Source organism: Arachis hypogaea, chromosome 7 (genome assembly GCF_003086295.3).
Source record: "Arachis hypogaea cultivar Tifrunner chromosome 7, arahy.Tifrunner.gnm2.J5K5, whole genome shotgun sequence".
Lineage (NCBI taxonomy): Eukaryota > Viridiplantae > Streptophyta > Magnoliopsida > Fabales > Fabaceae > Arachis > Arachis hypogaea.
The window spans coordinates 14,291,977-14,300,186 of record NC_092042.1 but is presented as its reverse complement, the minus strand read 5'-3'; the positions used below and the strand labels follow the sequence as shown (position 1 = coordinate 14,300,186).

The following is an 8,210-nucleotide window of genomic DNA, read 5'->3' as shown; positions in this document are numbered from 1 at the left end:
TTAGTGATGTTTATTGTATTTTATATTTATTATAGTTTATCAATACTCTTCTTTTATAATAACTAGCGTAAAACCCGGACTACCTCCGGGCCAAATATTATTTCAATGTAAAAATTTATTGTTATTTATTTATTAATATTAATAATTATTATTTTTAATTTGAAAAAATTTTTAAAATAAAAATTTATTGTATAAAATATAATATTATTGCATTATTTATTTATAAAGGCTAAAATAATCTTATTATTTTTTGAGTTTATATTAATGAATTCCACTTAAATATAAAAGTTATTATGTAGATGTGTTTAAATAAATATTATTACTCTGTTAGTATTATAAATCCAAACAAATTAAAACTTTCATAAAAGTAATTTATATTCTAATTATACATATAATAAATATTAACTATAAACAATAAACTCACAAAAGACAGTAAAATTTGAAATGTATTATAATTTAATTTAACTCTCCACTAAATCCATCACACAGTCACACACCAACACCAAGTTAAGGATAATAGGAAGACTTAATTTTTTATGTCCAATTCTAATATACTCACAATAATACCAATGTTATTGGAGCTAAACAATTAGCAAGCAATAATAACAATATACATTGAGACTTGGAATGAAGGTCTATGGGTCACCGTAAATTTATAATGTCAAGAAGATCAAACTTAAAAGCAGAACATATACAATATTAGTTACATCAAAGAATTTAAAATCATAAAATTTAAACAAATAAATAAATCGATAAAACTTAGTAATCTAAAATATTAATGTAGGTAAAGTCTCATGCTAAATATAAGAAGAAGAAAATCCAAAATATTAATCTAAAGAAGACTTTAGAATTGTCAATTAAGAGTGAAAATACCACAATTCTTTTTAAGCTCATGTCAAGTGTATTTTTGAGGGACCAAATTCCTAATCTAATCTTTAAGTAACTTAGTAATACTCTTAAAATGAAAAGTGTACAAACATTAAACAGAAAAATTTTGATGACCCATTAAGCTTGAAAGCTTTTCAAAAAATAGAATCACCAAGACGTAATTGTTAGCAGAAAATTTCATTACGGAATAGTAACAATCCATAATCTGCTTGTTAGTCCTCAATTTCATTTTGGTACTTCTAATAACGATGGGATCAAGATATTATCTTTGCATTCCATACAGCTTTCCACTCATGAAGATGAGCCTGAAAGAAAAACACAAATATTAGTCACAAAAAGTTATGTGAAAACTAATTTGAACCAAATGATTTATTAGCGCAAACTAAAATGAACTTAATTACTCAAAATTGAAAAATTCAAGCATTTGTTTGGTTTTGTTCTCAATTTTGTTAGATAAATAGTGAAAATAAAAAACAAAAATAAGAATATATTTCAATCTTCCCTTCACATAAACCAATTTTCTATTTTTAAGGTAAAATCAACGATAGATTTGGTATTTTCTATTGTTATACCATGCTTTCACTTTTTCATATACTGTTCTTTTTTCAAATAATATCACTGAATAAGAACAAAATATAAAATCAATAATGGAAGATAGAAAATGAAACCAAATACTAATTCTTCCCTTCACATTTGTTTCTTTTATATAGTTACCTTACTTAGCTTAACTGAAATGCTTATTGACATATCTTACCAAAAATTTGTTGCAAGATTTGCAATATGCTGAAATTTCAAATAATACAAAAAAACTATATAAAAGAAACTATTGTTACCTTGTGACATTTCAATTAGTTAGAGAATATATATGAAGTGTTTTTATGAAATTAAGTTCTAGTGGGTTTAATTTGAAAATTTATAAACCCTATATAAAAAATTACTGTTAGATATATATACTATATGATGGTACATACATGGACAAAAAATAAGATAACTGAGAATGCTAAAGAGCACTTGAAAACCGATAGTTAAATTAACATTAGCGAAAAGAAAGCAACTTTACCAAGGAGAAGCATAATGAATGGCATGAGTGATATTTTTTTATGTTGATATGCAGTTCTTAGTTGCTGGACACAAAGCTAATGATGAAGGATTTTTCTACTCTCCAAGATAATTGAGATTTTGTCCCACTGCACAAAAAGACCTATCTCAATTCTCAATTCTCACCAATCAAACATGCAATAATGAAAAATATGGAATCTTATTAAGATATTCCAAATCTGGAATAAAACAATGTTAAAAAAATAAACAACTTTCAATGGTGATATGAGAAACAAAGAAAAGAAGAGAACACAGTGTAGAGAGTTACTTGAAATTGAAGATGGCATTAAAGGTTGCTATTTCACTATTTCTTAGTTAGAGAAATATATAAAATACTTCTACACCACAAATAAAGTTGGAACTGAAAGAATCATAACATTATATTCAAGTCAATAGAACTATTTTTGCTGAAAATTGCATCACATAAATCAAGTGTTTTCAGATCAGAATTATTGGGCTTCAATTACTTCCTAAAGGAAAATATAGTTTCCATTGCAACGTATATAAAAGACAGACATTCATGCTAGCTGTAGTAGAGAAACGGGTCAAAATACCAGTTATAAAAAAATGGCCTACTCAATTAACAATGCATTTGAATACATTGCACTACTCACAAAAAAGGCAAAACCACAATCTTTAAACTCGGTTTTAATAGATTGTATCAATGTATTATATCCTGAATGCATCTACAAACATATCAAAGTGTTATTTGGAAGAAAAATCCTCAGACCCAAAGCTGTACGCCTGTAACAAATAACTAAGAGTACCACAGAAAAAGAGCAGATTTCAATGTACTAACCTTTGATATCCCTTAAAGATGTTAGATATCTAGCCGTCCTTATTGCTCCCTTACGGATTAAGGCTACCAATATTTCTGCCCTGGAAAAAATGAACCTGATTTGCTATTAAATGAAGACGGAAAGTGAATGCTTCTTGGTTTATGATTCCTGGCAGTAACCTTTGTCTTTGGTGCAACCACCTGAAAATGCATATTATCGAACAACCATAAGCACAATGTATATATTAGTATATCTAAACACCTAAACTTTCAAGTTATCATCTGGTAGTTCATGTCTCCAAGACTAAATTCAGTTTAATTTAGAATGATTCAACTTTAGAATGGTAGTAGTACTACTTAGCACAATCAATAAAACTCAAAACACTTTCAAAGAGCATAAAAGTTTGTCAAGTACAATAAATAAACACTTCCATGATGAAGCAAGATAAGTAAAAACAAATATTTATCTAAGACACTTCTATAAAATGAGGGATAAAAAATAGTGCTGTTAGATAATTTTGTGTATCAAATTTAAAAAAACCATTAAACATTTTATCTGTGATCCTAAGTGTTCCTTGTATAGAGTTATTGAATTGAACATTTTATCCTAAGCATTTTATCTGTATTTTAACTATTAGTAAAACAACATGGAAATTGAATTGAAGCCTTAAATATAAATGCTTGAAAGAAAAATCAGCTAGCATATGGATAATTCTACTAAACACAAATAGAATAGCTGCAATGCATATTTATTTATTTATTTATCCCAACAATTATAGTTTAGACAGAAACCATGAATCGAATAGAGTGTAGGAACGCCTACTCAAGAAGACATGCTTAGTTATCATTTTTAGCTTATTTTTAAAACAAATAAAATAAAACAACTAAAATGGTTATGTTGTCACGACAACAATTCTAGCATTAAAAAGGATAAGGATATATGGTATAGTTAAATCTCACAAAAAGACAATAAAATTAGAAATGAAAATTTTTCAACGTCTAAAACAAAGATGTTGTCAATATTGTTAAAACACCATGTTTTATTTTCAAGTTTACTGGGGCAAGCAAAAGCAATTAGAATCCTAAAAGCTGCATTTTCCAGAATCGGTTTCTCCTCAGTTTGAAGTAAAAAAGCCAAATAAAAATCTTTAGTTTAGAAGGGATGATTTTCTTTTGAAGCAATACAGTTATTATGAACTCATATAATGATTCTTCTTCACACAAACAAAAGCATAATGCATAAGTGCATATGAAAGAATTTATCTCCTTAGCAACTTGAGTACTTATTGTTAAGAGTATATATATGTGTGTGTGTATACACACTAAATCAATGCTTTGCCATCACATACATAAACAGTTACATACTATTGGAATAAGTAAACTTTAAAATTTACTAAAAGCCTAAATACAATAATAAAAGAAGTAAGAAAACACCAAACATAATAAGATTGAGACTAACACTGAATTTACTACCCTGATTTTTTAGCACATAATTATCATTACGTTCTTTTTTGTGGTAATAGTAATAAATATCTTGCTTTAAGTTTAAAGATAATATAAAATTCATTATGCATTTCAAATAAAAAACCTTAATTTTTTGAAATCCCAGAATAATAATAACACTAACACTGAATCACTGATCTATGGTTTAAAATTACATAAATTAAAAGAGAAACAAATGTAACAAAATTGAAAGTAATGTTCGTACCTGATGATTGTTAGGAGAAATAGATGGTGTATTTGTGGTGCTATCATCACTCTCACGCAAGGCCAAAAATCAAAAGCTTTGGTTCCAGAATCAATTGTATTAACTGTCATCTAAGGTAAAAACACACAATTAAAACAACATAGTAGGACACATACATAATAAAGGTAGGAGAAGAAAAGAGCCCAATTAATTTTCCTGTTTTCTTATATTGTTATCTTAAATAAAAATGTAACTTTCCAATGTTCAACAGCAAGCCAAAGCAGAATTATATAAACTTTCAAAAAATATATAACATAGTTGAGAGGCTAATATTTAAGTCTATGAATATTTATGTCAAAGATGACTGTACAATAACTAAGTTTTCCAGCAAAAGAGAAGAGAATTGAGATCTACTTCAACAGACACAACATGGATGCCATCTACTTCTAGTTCTTTCGTAAGGAGAAGTTTTAGAAAATTAAAAGGCAATAATAAACCCAGAGATAAAATCATTTTGGCAAGCACATAAAGAGCATTTCAGCCAATTTTTAGTTTTCGGCAGTCACACACTTCAGATCCTCTTCCAAATAATCAGTACTGGACTGAAAATAGCCATACAAATTGGATAATTCATTAGTTCTGGTTAAGAAACGTATACAAATAGCCACAACTTGTAGCTACAATGATGCAGTGGATACGGAAAGGGTATCAATTTTTAAAGTTTACATGTTTACTCACCGAATCTATTTTGAATTGAGTTTTACTATTTAAGTTTACCTAAGTTCCACAATTAGAAACCACAACTAAAGATCTATTTTGCATATTCCAATTATCGAAAATGAATTCTTCTAAGTTGTTGATATTGGATAAAAGTACTAAACTAACAACTTCCTTTGAAGGAGTCACGGACAATCCCAATCAGAAAAGATTGCTTTCAACCTGTTTTTTCTTATTTCAAAAACATACAAACACAAAGAATTAATCTTCATCTCAAGGCATATGAAAGAATTTATCTCCTTAGCAACTTGAGTACTTATTGTTATGAGTATATATATATATATATATATATATATATATATATATATATATATATGTGTGTGTGTGTGTGTGTGTGTGTGTGTATACACACTAAATCAATGCTTTGCCATCAGATACATAAACAGTTAAATACTATTGGAATAAGTAAACTTTAAAATTTACTAAAAGCCTAAATACAATAATAAAAGAAGTAAGGAAACACCAAACATAATAAGATTGAGACTAACACTGAATTTACTACCCTGATTTTTTAGCACATAATTATCATTACGTTCTTTTTGGTGGTAATAGTAATAAATGTCTTGCTTTAAGTTTAAAGATAATATAAAATTCATTATGCATTTCAAATAAAAAACCTTAATTTTTTGAAATCCCAGAATAATAATAACACTAACACTGAATCACTGATCTATGGTTTAAAATTACATAAATTAAAAGAGAAACAAATGTAACAAAATTAAAAGTAATGTTCGTATCTGATGATTGTTAGGAGAAATAGATGGTGTATTTGTGGTGCTATCATCATTCTCACGCAAGGCCAAAAATCAAAAGCTTTGGTCCCAGAATCAATTGTATTAACTGTCATCTAAGGTAAAAACACACAATTAAAACAACATAGTAGGACACATACATAATAAAGGTAGGAGAAGAAAAGAGTCCAATTAATTTTCCTGTTTTCTTATATTGTTATCTTAAATAAAAATGTAACTTTCCAATGTTCAACAGCAAGCCAAAGCAGAATTATATAAACTTTCAAAAAATATATAACATAGTTGAGAGGCTAATATTTAAGTCTATGAATATTTATGTCAAAGATGACTGTACAATAACTAAGTTTTCCAGCAAAAGAGAAGATAATTGAGATCTACTTCAACAGACACAACATGGATGCCATCTACTTCTAGTTCTTTTGTAAGGAAAAGTTTTATAAAATTAAAAGGCAATAATAAACCCAGAGATGAAATCATTTTGGCAAGCACATAAAGAGCATTTCAACCAATTTTTGGTTTTCGGCAGTCACATACTTCAGATCCTCTTCCAAATAATCAGTACTGGACTGAAAATAGCCATACAAATTGGATAATTCATTAGTTCTGGTTAAGAAACGTATACAAATAGCCACAACTTGTAGCTACAATGATGCAGTGGATACGGAAAGGGTATCAATTTCTAAAGTTTACATGTTTACTCACCGAATCTATTTTGAATTGAGTTTTACTATTTAAGTTTACCTAAGTTCCACAATTAGAAACCACAACTAAAGATCTATTTTGCATATTCCAATTATCGAAAATGAATTCTTTTAAGTTGTTGATATTGGATAAAAGTACTAAACTAACAACTTCCTTTGAAGGAGTCACGGACAATCCCAATCAGAAAAGATTGCTCTCAACCTGTTTTTCCTTATTTCAAAAACATACAAACACAAAGAATTAATCTTCATCTCAAGGCATTGTTCTTACCAAAGTAGTTCACACACAAATCAACGAGTGTTCAAGTAACTGCCTAAACCAAATGCCTCCATCTGTGGACTAAGCATTTTCTCTTCTCTTCTTTCAGCATAAAAATCCAAGGGGTCGCTTTTGTTCTACAACAACAGCCGGAGAACTTCCTAAACAAATTGTTCATACAAACAAAACAAAAAAATTTAGAAAAAGACACCCCATTTGTTCATACAAACAATCATAGAAAAAGAAAAAATAAACTCAAACAAACAAAACAAAACAAAAATAATTTAGAGAAAACGGTGAGGGCAAACAAACCGAAACTACTTGTCCGACCTGGTCGAACAAATTGTAGAGGTTCTCATCGACCTCAGGGTCCAGATCCCCAATGTACAACGACGTCGTAACGAACTGTTTCGACGCATTTGCAGCACCCGCCGCCGCCATCGGTAAAGAAGCGGCTGTGATGCTGCGTCGTGGCCTCCACCATCGTCGTCACCTCAATCCTCTTCCTTTCTCTCTCGACGTAGCCTCCTTCTTTCTCAATCCATCACCGTCGTTGCCACCTTCTTCTCCTTCTTCGGTCGTGCTTCCTTTTGTCACTCTGTTGTTATCATCTTCTCTTCTTTGTTCTGCATTTCTCTGTCTCTCTCTCCTTTTTGTATTATCAGCAGTCACCGTTACTGCTTCCATCAGCAGCAAGCTCTTTGCTTCTTCTTCCTCGCTTGTGATATCTCCATATATTTTGAACCACCATTCTATTTGTATACTCAATCAGAGAGAAAGAGAACGCAAGTATAAAAGAAGAGAAAGAGACAAAGAGAGAATCTAAAAAAGAATTGTTTTCAAATTTGGCGCTTAAAATTTGTTTTCAAATTTTGATATCAAAAACAGAAAGATTGCGCTCAACTTGATCATTCTTTTTACACAACGTATTGAAAACAATCTAGCAAATAACCATTTACAGCATTAATTTTGAATTAATGTTAAAATAATAAGAATAACTAAAATGATTTTTAAATTCTTGTTTTATCTATGCCATTTGTCAACTAAACAAAATTGACACTTGTCAAATATTTAGCTATAACACTTGTCAATCAACTAACTATCTACTACATACTTATTATATATTAATAGATTTTTAATTTATATTTAATAAAATTAAATTATTTATAAAAATATGACATATTTAATAAGTATAAAATTGTTGTACTTTTTAGACATATGAATAAACACTGTGCCTACAAAGGACGAGCCAATTTCCTGTACATCTGTA

General features: G+C 29.0%; 1 long non-coding RNA gene across 1 annotated transcript; it reads right to left on the bottom strand.

Annotated features, from left to right (window-relative positions):
- Nucleotides 1-804: 804 nt before the first annotated feature.
- LOC114924208 (uncharacterized) lies at nucleotides 805-7,887 on the bottom strand. Its single transcript, XR_003811082.2, has 6 exons — nucleotides 7,253-7,887; nucleotides 6,953-7,101; nucleotides 4,473-4,582; nucleotides 2,786-2,965; nucleotides 1,949-2,075; nucleotides 805-1,193 (listed from the first exon to the last, which is right to left on the bottom strand). It is a non-coding gene; the product is annotated as an uncharacterized lncRNA (long non-coding RNA).
- Between the last annotated feature and the right edge of the window lie 323 nt (nucleotides 7,888-8,210).